General features: G+C 38.9%; 1 protein-coding gene across 1 annotated transcript in view; it reads right to left on the bottom strand.

Moving 5' to 3' along the window:
• Nucleotides 1-14,478, bottom strand: part of LOC121091044 (myocardial zonula adherens protein-like) — an 82,371-nt gene extending 67,893 nt beyond the window's left edge. Inside the window, exon 1 of the mRNA XM_040600219.1 lies at nucleotides 623-14,478. The gene's annotated coding sequence lies outside the window, so the exon portion shown is untranslated. The remainder of the gene's footprint in view (nucleotides 1-622) is intronic.
• Nucleotides 14,479-15,059: the final 581 nt, after the last annotated feature.

The raw sequence follows: 15,059 nt of genomic DNA, 5'->3' as shown, positions 1-15,059 counted from the left end.
TTTGGAGCTACTGTGGTTTACAGTTACTCTTTTGAAGTGACATAACACATACAGCTATCTGAATGTCCAGCTTGGTTTAGCCACAAGCATCATATCACTTCTCAAATCAAACCCATCGATACAACTGTTTGCTGCCACTTAACACTCTTGATACATGGATAATATAGGATTACTACAGAAACTCAGAGCCTCTCCTGCTGATCTAACATATACAAATTTATAATTAGAAATTTTCACACCAGGAGTTTGAAATGCAAATATACATTTTATTTTGCAAAGCCCTCGGTACCCATTTTATGCAGTTATTTCAGTTATGGTTAAATTGCATAAAAAAAGAAATTCCTGGAGTTACTTGCAATAATGGATTGATTCCATCGTTACTCATAACGGAGAGTTACAGACTATAATTGCAATTAATGTTTCTTTTAAAGTTTTCTGCTTTTAATTGTTGTCCTACTTCCTACTTAAAGTCCACCTTCCTGTTGAGATTCTCAAAGTACTTTTTAACTATCTATCAATAAAGCCACAAAATGTTAGATAGCTCAATGAATAACACAATGCAATGTGCACTACCATTTTCTCTGAAAGAGACAGAAAGGAAAAAAGAAAATGGATTACTTACTCAAAACCGCATCTGGGCAAGAACATAGAGCAAGTCCATCAAAGCCAATCAGGTAATAATAATAGTAAAAGGTTTCTGCCATGTACTTTTATGCATATATATGCATGCCAGTGTATTTCACACAGTTTGTGCACCTAACAGAAAAAAAAGGATTACACCTGGTAGCTATGATTTTCAGACTCACAATGTCAAAATGCAATTAATAGTGAAATAAAAATCACTGCTAAGATTTTAAAGGCAGCTGCAAAGCCCTGGAAGGTCATGTATTTCAGGAAAGATATCTATTTTTAGCTTTATTTGGGAAGGCTTTTGATGAGCATGTCTATAAGTCATAATATTTACACAGCTATAGTCATGGCTTTTATTTTATTAAATAAAGAATAAAAGCTTGGATTTTACCAAAATGAACTGAGAGATATGAAATACATCAAGGCAAATATAGGACAGTTTCTTCTACCATGAATATATGGCCACATATGAATGAAAAAAATAGCATTGTCATTTTTCAATCACAGATTTTTAGTGATTTAGATAGGATCACTTCAGATTTTGCTGAAGCTTACAGGGCATCAACTCAGTTCTGATTCAGCAGAAAAAGTACCACCTCTTGATTCATCTTCACTATTTCCTCTTTCAGATAAGTCTCCCATCCAGTTAACAACTGGGTCACAGCCCACAGCAATGTGGCCCAAGACACACGTGCAGTGCCAGAAGCCTGTCATTCATTCTTCACCAGCAGGTTTTGGTTTAGTCAGTCCATTTAAGCAGGACAGTTCAGCATAAATATCATGTTAAAGTAATGCAGCACAGGAGCAGCAGCATTGTTCACGTAGGGGTGTGACTTGACCAGGTCACATAATTGAACTGATTAAGGTGGGTAGGGAAGTAGAAAACAGGCACACCCCATCATGAGCACCACAGTTACATTGTTAGGTAGCTGTATTTAAAATCCTATTTTACTCCCTGGAGATAATATCAAAGGATAAATTTCTTCCAAAAGACTGGTATCGGTATTGCATTGTGGTAGGAAAAAAGGAAACTTTAGAGGCAGAAACAAATTCTGGTGTGAAAGTTCTTCTATAAGTGTAAGGAATGTACATATTTCAGGGAATGGGAGCATTAAGGACAGGAAATCACTGTATCTGACTGACTTCTTTTACCTTACAAAGGGGAAGAAGAGACATATTTCATCTTTACTTCCCCACAGGAAAGGAAACACAGAAGAGGAAGAAGGGGAAGAACTATATTCTGCTTCCTCTATTTTATGATAGAAGGCCAGAACAGCAAGTAGTGGACTTCAGCTCTGCTTCAGGGCAGAGGATGATGGTACATTTTTCTAACTAACAAAGGAACCAGGTACATGTCTAGAACACCTGCACAGATGCTACAGAAGTTCCTGGTTGTCTGGCTTCCCCATTGATTTAGATCCAGTTTCGGACCTCCATGTTCCCCATCTCAGAATGATACATATGGGAATTTATCAGTTCTTACTGACTCTCCCAGCCCATTGCCTGTTTGCACACATAGCTGGGACAGGGAGCTGTGCATAAAAGTTGTGAAGTACAAGCGGAAGATCTGGTTCTATTATTTATTTTCTTTCTAGATACTAAAAAGCAGTTTATCAGAAGTCATATAAAAGGAAAATAAGGTGGAAAGGGAGGTATTTTAACCTTAAAATATCAGGTCATACTGAACCTTTGGTACCAGAGGACTTTAATCAGGAAAACTTGATTAGTTTTCAGTCCCTCCAGCTCCAAAAAATGTTCTAGTAGACCTATCTGTATCTACAAGATAATGAAATTTTCTTATCCTGTCACCAAGAGTTGTCTCATTTCCTCTTGCATGAGTCATTACAATAATAGAAAAAGAAGTAAAGTTATAATCAATACAGTAGATGTTGTTATGCCTAACTGAAGTAAAGTTACTAGGAGGAAGCGTAGGGAGGACTAAATAATTAAGAGTACTTACTAACAGCTCAACCGCAATGACTAAATATTACTCAGGGAAATGACCCTCCAACAAAGACCCAGTCCTACGAAGGAAATGGATTAACACACTTAACCACTTAAATATCTCCAGTGTGTCATCCTTCAGGCTACCTCAGCCCAGGAGGAGTTTGCTTTTCCTTCATCTGCATATGTTGCATCATCCAGTTAGCAAGAATGCAGTTGAGAGTTGCATGGTTCTGGGTCCTGATCACAGAGCAAGAGATCTGAGCTATTCCAGGAAGGCACTTTCAAGAAATATTACAGACTTTGAAATAGATCAAACCGACATCAGTGACTTGGACCAGCAGAGCAGGATTTCCTGACATTTTGCCTGCTTGACGATAATGTGAAATCTAAATAGACCTGCAGATTGAGTGACAAAGGCTAGTCTACAAAAGGATATAAACCAATTTGCAAGATCACTCATAATTCAGAAATTAAAGTTTATACTATGAAATTAAATTGTTTCTGCAGTGGAACTATTCCCATCAGGTTTCTCCCTCCAGAGAAAACCACAACAAAATGTAGTGAGTACTTAACCAAAAGGCCTTTGAAATGACTTAAAAGACCCATTCACTTCCATGGGCTCCGTGGACTTATTCCGTAAATGTATTCCAATCAGGAGATTTGGATGGCAGGAGCCTCCATAAAATTCTTCTACTTTCCCTGCATTTCAGAATGCGCCCAAGATTTACTGTACCTAACATAACTATTTGAATCCAAGGGAAATGCAGAAAAAAAATACACAGAAAGCCACGCACAGTGACTATATTATGACAAACTCTTTGCGGTCTCTGGGGAAGGCTGGTTCCCTTTTGTATCACTCAACTCCTTTTTCTCTTTTTCTGTTTAGATGCCTGCCCTATTTCTAGTGCTTCTGACATGCCTTTGTAAAAGATTTCAAACCATGTCTGTTGATGAAGTCTTTAGCTGCCTGAATTAATTTTAATAATATATTTTGTAGGCATAGATATATATTTTGTAGATATTTAATAATATATTTTGTAGATATCGATTTCTAAAAGGCATCATTAGCATTAACTTGAAAATTGAATTTCCCTGAAAGATTAACTGCTATTCTTTCTCTTTCTCCTAACTTCACCATGCTAAGGCCTTTTTGCTGCATTTCTGGCCTACCCAGGCTACTCCTTTGAGAAGTTTACTATAGGTTATTTTATAAGTATAATTATAATTATATTTATATTATTTATTTATTATAGATTCCCACCTCTGGAAATCTTTGGGAGTAGTTATCTGAGAGTTTGACAAGCTACCGGAGCGGTTGGACTGAGTAATTCATGGGGTTCTATTAGGCCTCCTTGAGCTGGCCTAATAGGGGACATACTCTATAGCTCACTTGGGCAGAATCTCATCTTCACCTGGCAGGGGGAAACAGAAATGGCATATGTCAAGAGATGTATTTAAATTCTTCCTGTTGCAGGTCTGGTATTTCAGCATGGAAAGTAAGCACTATAGGGCTCCTACATTTATTCCAAAATGCAGCTTCTGCAAGGGGTGTTCTTTTCCCATTACCTTTGTCTAAGTATAACTTCCAGAGTTTTTTTTAAATGCACATATACAGTCACATGCAAGACAGCTGATTAACATTGAATTTTAGTTATCACAACTTAATCTTGCTGATTTTAGACCAGCAGTGTTCTTCTAATGTAAGCAGAGCAAGCAGATATAAGAGGGGTATGGAGAGTAATGAATGCTTAGAACAGACCTGTCTGGAACACCTATTCTCCCTGCTGCAGAACAAGAACAGAAAGACACACACACACACAAAAAAAAAAAAAAAAAAAAATCACTGAAGGACAATTGCCCTACTTCTGCTCTCATTTTCACTAGCATTTGTCTGATAAAACCCGAGAAGTAAATGGAGGTGCTCTGGATATTAATGTGGGTTAATAGAAGTAAAGTAGCACAAATTAAATATCTTATTGCTTTTTATAATTAACCTGGAGACCTATTGCTGCCACAGGTGACTGAACAAAGAAGTCACTAGTACTGAAGGAAAATACACGTACAGATATGTATACACAGGATCAGGTTTAGGTCAGACAAAATGGTGAGCTAGCTAGCATGAAGCCAGCCAGAGCTATCCATCAGGCTTATCCCATGGCTGGCAATGGTCAGAGAGAGACTGACAGCAGTCTACTGGGACACAACTGACACTAGATATGGGGGGAAGGAAAGGAGGGGATCTGCCTTCCTGTGGGGCCCTGGGAATTGCCCACTGTTGAAAACAGGATGTTAGACCATCACTCTGCCCCTGGAAATTTCTATATTCCTAGCCTTTAGAGAAATATTTACCATATGATTAATACAGCAACACAAGGCCCAATCCTCCTTCTAAAATCAACAGCAAAATTCCCAGTAATTTCTACAAATGTTGCACAGAGGCTCTAATATATTAAAACATTAATAGCATGCACTACATAAATTGAAAACACTTGATGGTTGTTCATTTTCTAGCTTGTTTTATTTGAGTAAACCATTTGGGGGAGTAACAAACACTTTAGTCTGCTGTCCTATGACACACAGTGTGCTTTTGCTAAAGCATTAGAATGAAAATACACCAAAATATTCTGACAGCAGACAGGCTAGCAAGCTCTTGAGGAGTTTTGGTACATTTCCCACTTCTCCTCATATGACTGGAGTTATGGAGTCTCTATGAATTTTGTGGTTCTCCTGTATTAGTATACATGCTTAGTATTTTGATTATCAAAAGAGAGAAAATACTTAAGACAAAAAGATCCCATAGAATTTAAACATCCAACAAAAGCCACTGAAATGCCCTCCAGAATTGTATTCCTGCTCAGCATTTCTGTCCCTGTCCTTAGGGAGACTATGTCGAAGCAGATTTCTCAATAGAATATTGTTTTCCTTTCCTTTCCTTGGCTTATGCAAGGGACAGTGGCCAATGTGGGCATAAACCGCAACAGAAGATGAGTATAACTAGGACACTTTCTGGGTCCTACCCAACTGCCCAAATCCTCTTGTTTAACAATACCTTTTCTGCATAAATCTGCTGTAACAATAAACAGGATCTCACTCTCAGAGTTGGAATCATTTCAGTATAACGGTGATTCTCTTAACAATGGAAGGATCTAGGAAAATAATGTCGCAACATATTTGGGTATTTGGCTGAAGTTTTGGCTCTGATGGGAACCTGACATTAACTTCCACATCTCTAGGTTGGGTTTTCAGTACAGGACAACCACACAACCACACATACAGATGAACACCGGCATTAAGAATACCTGCAATAAGGTGGGATTTTTTTGCATGCTTGCTGCTGGCCTACGTCCACAGATTTCTTGAGTGCGTATTGTCAACCACATAGCTTTAAGATTGTTTGGAATCTCTTTTCTGTATTGCCAAATAGCACTGCTGGCATAGTTCAAATGTCTTTTTTTTTTTTATTCCCCCATCCACAGAACCTGTACAATTTCTTCAGTTTTTAACCTTTTGTGGCTGATATTGTTTATTAATTTTCTATTAATACTGCAGGTGTTTGGCGTAGTTCCCACAGATCCCATCAAATTCTCTGGAAAGTTTTCAGTCTGTGGTTAGATTGCTCTTTGTCTGACAGTACCAGAAATAGCTGCAATATAGAGGTCAGATTCCTTGGCTACCTTTAAGTTAGCATGTTTGGGTAGCAGCAACCATTTTGCAATAGCAACACAAATGTTATAATTCAGTGACTTACCCTGTTATGCAGATATAACTTGAATTCCAGTGTTTCTGTAGCCACATATGGTCTAGACACTTATAATTGCTTTGGCCAAATTTTTAGCTGTCTTTGGTAAATATAATCTCATCTTTTTAAAATAAAACCTTCCAAAAAGATTAGGGTTTTTTTTGTGTAGAAATTCTGAGGTTTCCCTTGGGCTAAAACAGTTTGATTTTGTACAGAGCTCAGTGATACAAAGTGAGGAACCTGTTCAAGTAAAAATTGTGGTCTTGCTAACCTATAAAATTTTACAGATTCCTGATGATATGACTAGTGTAGGCCATCAGCAAATAAACCACAAGCATTTCACCACAGTTCATTCTGTCCTGTGTGAGTTCTGGAAAAGTGAGCCCAACATGGTGAAATGGTTACTGCTCAAAATTCACTATTCTACAGATGTCATATTCATCATGTCGCAAACAGTTTCTTTGCAACTGGGCTGTCTGCTGGCGATCCATACTCCACTAAGCAAACATCAAACAGATTGTGTTTTCAGTGAAAGAGAGATATACTAGGATCTTACCAAGTCAGATGGAAAAAAAGGGAAACTTCTGAGAAAGATCACAACAAGAAGTGTAAACACTCCAGTCCCCTAATGAAAGCACGAACATACCTGCTTATACTGTTCTTATACTGCTGACATCTTCCTAGGTCAGTGCCTCAAGTTAGGTGGAATGAACCCAGGTCTAAAGTGGTGCTGAAAATCATTTGTTTGAGAATACACTGAAATGTTGAGGTAAAAGACAAATTGGTTTCCAATAAATTCTTTCTGTCAAGTCATAGTCCAGCCATAGTGACAAACTACCTCATACTGCCTCCCAGATCACCACTCAGTATTATGCAGAGTAGTACAAATGCCCAGACCACACCAGAACTGCTGCCTCTCTTCTCTGCCAGTGGCCAGAATTTCCTGTTTCCGAAAGTTATGTAAGAACTTCACAGGAGATAAACGTTAATTATCTTCCCACTCCCTCCAAATATCTCCCTGGATGTCTAATTATTAGGGACTGGTTTACTTCCTGAACTGTAGGTTTAGTAAATCCTGCTGACACATTTTCATGAATAATAGGTATTCTTACCAGCTATGAACTTTTGTTTCTTGCAATTACCACCATCAGCACCAGCGTGTCTAATCATGAGATTTTGATTCTCCTTGCTCCATTCTAATGATCGTCTCCTTGTTACAGTGTTACAAAGCAGTACAGAGTAGATGTTATCTGTGCTGTTTCTGTCCTTCATAAATTTCTCCAGACTCAGAATCAGTTTTCTGTCCTCTTAGAGTCATACAGTAGTATTCAAGGACTTCTTACAGCAGCGGAATTTTTACAGGAAAGCACCATACCCTTTCTCACATTAGTCACTTCTTGCACCCCAACATCTTGGATGCTATTTTGACTGTGGTTCTATACAGAAAAGGATCTTTGTTGAGCAGTGGGTCAGTTTCTGTAAAGACTACTTCTTGAATGACAACCTGGCTGTTCTGTATTGTATTTCATTGCTGGAGAACTGATATCCAAGGAGGATTAAATAATTTCCTCCATCCTGCAAAGAACTTGTGCTCTGGCAGGAGCTCAATCTCAAGATTCTAAAACTTCAAGGTACCCTTTAGCTTGTCAGTCTCTCTTTTAGGTTGGTTTATATACGAACCCTCTTTGCAGAGGGAGCATCATGACTGGCTCCACAGCAGTTGCTGCCTAGGAAAGCAAAACAAAAGGTGCACTATTAGGGCATAATTAACACAAGTCAACAGGAATGGTGCAACACTTCAGCTGCAATGACAGCCATAGGACTCCCTGGCTGCTTAGCAGTGCAGAGGGATGAATTTTGCAGTCCTCATTATATTGCCACCAGCACTGCCTGCAGCACTGCTGCCTGCTCACGCTCTGCTGCTGCCTGTGGGGTGCCCTCCTCGGGGTGGCTTTGTCGAGGAGAATGACTTACCTGAGGCAGCTTAGTCATGACTGCAGTTCCCACGTTTAAGACTTTCAAACGTTTCCTGTGGAAAAATAGTCCTTTTCTCTTCAGAAAACTTGCATCAACTTTCCTTTTTATGGCCTTTTTTTGTGGTTTTTTTTTTTTTCTCAAGAGCCAGAAATGCAAGCTCTGCTAAGCACTGAAAGTTTCAGAGGAGCAGCAAAGTTAACAGATATCAATCTCCCTTTTCCCCTCCATATTACTTCTAAACTTGTAAAAATTAGAAAGGTGATGGGAACAATTATGCTGACTAGACAAAGTGCCAATCAAAGTTAAAATGTGCCGCTTTTAGCTGATTCTCTGCACTCAGTTGCAGAGCATCCTCCAAGGGCCTCCCAGCTGATCTGGCAGCCACACATACTAGTAACTGAGGTCAGCAGCACGTCACTGCGTGTATGCTTCAGTGAAGTCTCACTGCAGTGTGCGGTAGGCTGCGGCTGGCTGGTCTCTTTATATTCTTAAAAAAAGCTAAAATAATAAGACTTAGAAAAGTTTGTGGAATCAAAGCTCAATTACTGGATATCTGATGCTCTAGGCTTGGCAGGTATATGAGGTACAGGTCTGTTTATTCACTCAGTGTGGAGACCGACTCTTTCAAGGAGTGACTTATCCTGTGCACTGGTGGTAAGCTTGACACCGTACAGAACAGATGTAGGTAGACTCCCCACCCCACTGAGTTTCCAGGCGTTCAATTCCCTCCTGCCACCTGCACTGCCCATGTCATTCAGTTGATGGCACACTGACATCTACAGATGCTGCAGTTTATGCACAGGCTCCTGAGGCTTGTGGCCTCCCACTTTTGAGAGTCATAAGCACTTGCCTCTCCTGGAAACAGCACCGTGAAGCTTTTACTTTACAGGAAGCAAAAGCCCTCCAAGTGAATACAAAAGCAACACGAAGGACTCTAGCTTACCGGGTAGGGATTTCCCAATGGCACTACAGCTCATTTTCTCAGTAGAGAAGCCAGCAACAGCAGTAAAAGCAGAAGAGGAAAAAAGAAGGTTGATGAAGTAGGCTGCAGTTTTCCTTCTGCCATCCCCACTCCATACCAATAGTACCAGTGTGGTACACGCATACAGGAGGCTTATTGTGCACACACCTACAAAGATTCCTTCCCCCTCATACAGCTAGCATCTGTAGTAGCCCTATTTCTTACTCATTCTTTTATCTTCTCTGCTTATCCCACAATACTTACTACATTTACTCCATCTGAAAATTTTCCTAGCCAAAGAATGCCAGGCATACCGAAGAAATGAATTCTCTTGAGCTCTATAGGAGGCCCAGACTGCCCTTGGACGTCCTGACAAATATTTAGCCTTATGCAGTATCACATACAGTGCCACACAGATCATGGTCTTCTATTGTGACTCTTAGTAATGCTTAAGAAGTTAATGGCTGGGAGACACATTTTGATCTGAATTGTGAATTTGATCTTATCTTTAAAATAGCTGGATACCACTCACAATATGTACTGAAATAGCAAGGCACAGTGAGCTGGGTTTAAAGTAAACAGAGCCCAATTCAGGAAGCTTCCTTTCTCTGGTTGGCTGATGTTACAGCTTTTCCATGCTTTTATTTGACTTTATTTTTTCCTTCCCTCTTTTCATAGCTATTCTTACCTGTTACACAACAAACCATCTTCTTATTTGAAGAAAAACAAATTTGAAACTCCCTGTAAAGCAAGGAAATTTAGTATCCAGGCTGTTGTTCTGCAGCAGACACTCCACAGAGCCAGCACAAGACCTTCAATCTCAGACATGTGGCAGGGAAAACAGCTCCCCACTTGGAAAGCACTGCAGTGTGTCACAGACTGCAGGGCAAAAGGGCGAAACGCCACACAGAAAGCAGATATACTGAAAAAACAGATCCTTGGCATTTCCTCCTAACATTTTTATCCAGGAATTTTCAATGCAGAAAAAGTATCAAGTCTTCAAGATCTAGTTTTGAGCTCCATATTTTAGGCATGTTGACAAAAGCACGAGGAGGCCAAGGACTTGAAGCAGCAGCTCAAACAGATTAGAAACCAGAATCCTCCCGTTCCCAGTGCTCTACCTCCAACTATTAGACCACCCTGTCTTCTCTGGATGGTTCAGCTTCCTTTGTTTTCCTTTTGGTAAAGTGTTTAAAAGACAAATTAAGAGGCTTGTTGGGACCCTATTGAAAAGCTCTTTCACGCAGCAGATACTCAAGAAAATGCCAGAACTCTGATGAAGGTGATCTGTACTGAGAAGGATTTACAGTAACCACAGTGTGACTGTAGCCACTGAATTTGTATATCAATTTTAAACAGTTGGGATTACGTTTTCAGGCAGACACCAAATCAGCTGATAAAGCACTTGCAGCAATGCACACCATCTCTCTCTGCCTTCACAGTGTGTGTGTGCACACGTGTATTTGCTCTTGCCTGCTCTAGTCATGAATACACGAGTTCTTTTTCCTTAAATAGTATTTGCTGTATTTTAACCAAAAGACCTGAAGAACAACATTAAAAGTATACCAATCTCAATCTCATCTGTAGTACATAAATGTATAGCCTCTGCCACGTCAAGTTCCAGGTCTCAGTGTTTACCTCCCAGGAAAATAAAGGCCAGGCTGGGCTGAGAATATCCAGCTCTCTGGGTGTGAGAGGTAAACTTGTAGTCAGAAGCTCAGCTCTCCTATGCCCAGTGGAACTGCTTTCTAGAAAAGTAAATTTCATTTCTGGCAAAGACTGATTTTTCCCAGGGATGAGTCTCAGACAGTCTTATCTGTCTTTCCACTCCAAGGGCAGCAATGTTTTCTTTCTCTCCCACAAAAAGCATTGAAGTAAACACATCTTTCACATAATGACAAATCCAAGGGACAACACAGAACTGCACACACAATTTCTTTCTGAAAAAATGTAAGAAAACGTGAGTGACACAAAATAGATGCTTCTGATACTGGCAGGCACTTGGGTATCCAAGGTCTGGAGATGCTGAAAGCATTTCTGCAGAACAGAACTACCCGTGGTGCACAGGGGTACGCAGCTAATCAGCCACCATTAACACTGCATCCACAGAAATACCAGAAACATATGCTGCTCCTTATTCAGCTCTGTCATTTGTCTCAGCTGGACTCACTTGAGAATCTTTGCTGCAAATACATACAGGAAATAGGCACTTCCTAGCACTACTTTGATATGCTCCCTACCGTTCTCATCTAGAACCTTCAGAGTCTTTCCCTGGAAATAAAATCTTACATGCATCTCAGCCCAATTTAGATATCTGTAGGTTTAAGATGGCTTAAGCAACATTCAGTGTCAGGCTCTTTAAGAAGAGCGAAGGTCAAAAATGAAAATTAATCAGAAGTGGATCCTCCATAGATCTTTTTTACTGTGTATATTTTTTCCCTTACTTTGTATCATACTGTTGGAAGGTTTCATCCTAGCCAGACTGCATGCAATCAAAATAAAAGGATTGCTTGTAACTAGTGAAAATAGCTTTGTAACCTAATATATAAAGCATCGTTCAGAAAACCCATTCTGCCAAGTACACAGAAAGCATAGAAAAACTCAGGTTACCTGTAATGAGTCCCTTCTCTGCACTCACATAGAATTGTTCCCAGTTTTCCTATTGGCAACTTGGAGAGCTTAAACTTTCATCATCCACCTGTGCTCAGACTTTTAGTAAAGTTTTTTTATTGTCTGTTCTTCTGCTAACGGCATGAAGCTTCAGGATCTGAGTAAACCAGCAAATTGTTATTAGAAGTGAAGAAAAGATCAAATGTTCCCTCTTACATAAGACATACAGTCTCTACTGGCCTCACATGAGGTTCGCTGGCACTAGCCATTAAAAGGCTGTCACAATTCTGCTGAGACAGGTGAGCCCAATTCACTACTGCACTTGACCTTGTCTGTTGAACTTCATTCCCTTCTTCTTACTCTTTCCTTTCTTACATGTTAAAAGAAAAACCTGTAATACAAAAAAAGCCCTTTCTATTCATTTCTATACCTTTTTCTCAATAGCCCAACACTCATGAATAAATTTTAAAATAACAATTAAATTTTCCCCAGTATGACGCAGTAGGGTCAGAGTTAAATATGTGACCTAATCAGTACCTTATGCAAAAAGGAACAAATTAGACATGTTATAAACCCTGACAGTCTCTAAAGGATGCTTTTTCAGCATCTTTGAATGGTTTTCTTTGAACATTTGGCAATGTTACTTGACAACTGCAGCTAGTGGAAATTAAGCAGCTGAAATGTATACGGTAGGAAGCTCCAGTAAGCTAAAAGCATCAACATTTAATTACTGAAATATGCTGCCTGATCCAGAAAAGGCCTAAAAGCTGAAGCTATTGCACTGCATAGCTCACTCAGCAAAGCACACAGCTGGTCTGTAAAAATTAAGGAATTCACATGGCTTCTGGAATAGTTTAGAAAATTGGCTATAAATCAGAACAGATTATTTAATTAGGAAAAATGAAAGAATTAAGTTGAGAAGAATAAAGACAAATCAGAGGAATGCACAGATTAATCAACGAGTTATAGTTTCATCACCAAGAGATGACCTTGTGGGGGAAACCTGCCTGGTGACTGAACAGTAAAAAGCAACTGACAATGCTGAACTAAGAAAGTATTTGCAAAGTATAGGGTTTTCCTTAAATAAAGTGCAGCGCACGGAAGCAGGTACAGGGAACAGCAAGACAATGACTTTTCCTTTTTCTTTCTCCATGCACTGAAAAGATGTCTGAAAAGACATGATGTCTGAAAGACCTTAATGCTTTTATGAAAAGAGATGCCTTCCAAACTCAAGGGCATTGAACTCCATTATATGTGATATCCTTGATTTTATTACTTGGACAGTAAGTGAAGAGTCTATGTAGGACATGAGAATTTTGTTTGCTTCTTTTACATTTACACATTTTGCATTGTATAGCGATTGCCATATCTTGGAGCACTGGCCAAATGTTAGCGATCTAAAACATCAGAACACTCTTGTAGAAGTCAACTTGTATTCTGTCTACAAAAGTAGGCTCGGAAAACCAAAGGATCTGCCAGAGCATAACAGATGGGTGAAAATGCTCAAAATAAAACTTGACATTGATTCTCAAACCCAGAAATTATAAATGACAATGTAAGTCCTCTTAAGGCACAAGTTGACCAAAGATTAATAATGCCATATTGAACACAGCTGTTTGAAGAACATGTATATTTAGGCAGAATAGAATTTTAATGATCAGAAACATTGGGTTTGTGGAAAATCTCTCACCACATAAAAATGGTCAAAAATCTCAGAAAGGCCATTAATCACAGAGAGGACCAAAAGTTCATTGTTCATCATAGAATACTTACACTAAGAGAGTAGCATCCACTATATAAGCCATCAGGTTAGGCACATATCAAAAGTGATTTAGCTTGGGTCTGCTTGTTTATGAGATTATTATGGTATCATTGAAGAAAACTGAAGGTCTCTACAGCTCAGAATTCAAGCCATGTCTCTGTAATATACCAGGAACACCGGTATTTGTACAAACTTCTGAGGACTGAATGTCTCACAGCCATGTTTCTTCACATGTTCTCTCTCTTGCTTGCTTCCTTTTATGGGTCAAGACCTTCTTCTGAAATTCATTTAAAAATAAATTACATGGAAATATCAGGAACATTTTTCTAAAATAAATCTTGACCTAAGATGAGTTTTGATCAAAAACTGCCATGAGACTGAGTGAACAAATCAGACATCCTTAAACTATCGTCAGTGGGTTTTTTCTGCAACCAAGATCTACTGTCAATGTTTTTTTTGGGGCAGCCAAGATCTAGACCCTGCCCTCACCACAGCTAGCATGCATTGAGAAACCAAGCTACCGACTGTTTTGTGAATGAGTTGAAATACTCTTTTCAACATCTTAAGATTTATTTTGATTTTAGTCATTTCATTTGAGAACCCTAAGAGGAAATGCCATTTCCAAGTCTAAATGAACAAACTAAAGTCCAGTTCTTTTTATGAAGACACAGAAAGCAGGGGAAGGGGAGGGAGGAAGGTCTAATAAGTGGGATATCTCCCACTAGGAGTCCACAACAATGTGTCTCCCTTCTCCTAACTTAAAATGAGAAAAGGAGTCTTCTAGATATTACACTTGCCACCTTCTTTACAAGTTAAAAAGAAAGTAACTATCCAAAAAGAAGAAAATGTAGAAACTTCTTCACAGTATATTTCCCAGACAATTATTTTCTTGTTGTATTTTTAATACATGCGTCTTCCATATGGAATTCAATTGTCATATCAAGCTATGTGCACATACAAAGTAGAACTGAAGGAGCTGACTGACTTTATTTTAAGTGAATTTTTCTTTTACAGTTCAGTGTAACTGGAGGTAGATGCAACATTAAGTTATTTTCTTCCAGTGGTTTGAAATAATAGTAATCTATGAACATTAGGACAGAGTAGTGGAGATTGGAATCAGTTGTTTAAACTTAAACCTACATAAACATGCAAATGAAACAACAACAACAACAACAAAATCACAGCAGGTTATATGACGATTGATTGTCAGTACAGCATAGTGCAGATCTTCTTGGAGAAAAGGCTGTTTATGTGTTGTCAAAATAATAAAACTAGTACTGCAAAAAAATTATATGTATGCTACTTGAAAAAATATACAGGATTCAGACACAAAGTATTACAACTATGCCGTTCATATTATTTCCCATATATCTCAAACCATCAAAATCAAGTTGAAGGGAAAGGGCAAGAGTCTGCAATCTGCTGTGCATGAA

This window comes from Falco naumanni, chromosome 7, assembly GCF_017639655.2.
Source record: "Falco naumanni isolate bFalNau1 chromosome 7, bFalNau1.pat, whole genome shotgun sequence".
Lineage (NCBI taxonomy): Eukaryota > Metazoa > Chordata > Aves > Falconiformes > Falconidae > Falco > Falco naumanni.
Note: the sequence above shows the minus strand (reverse complement) of the source record. Positions and strands in the feature narration are given on the sequence as shown.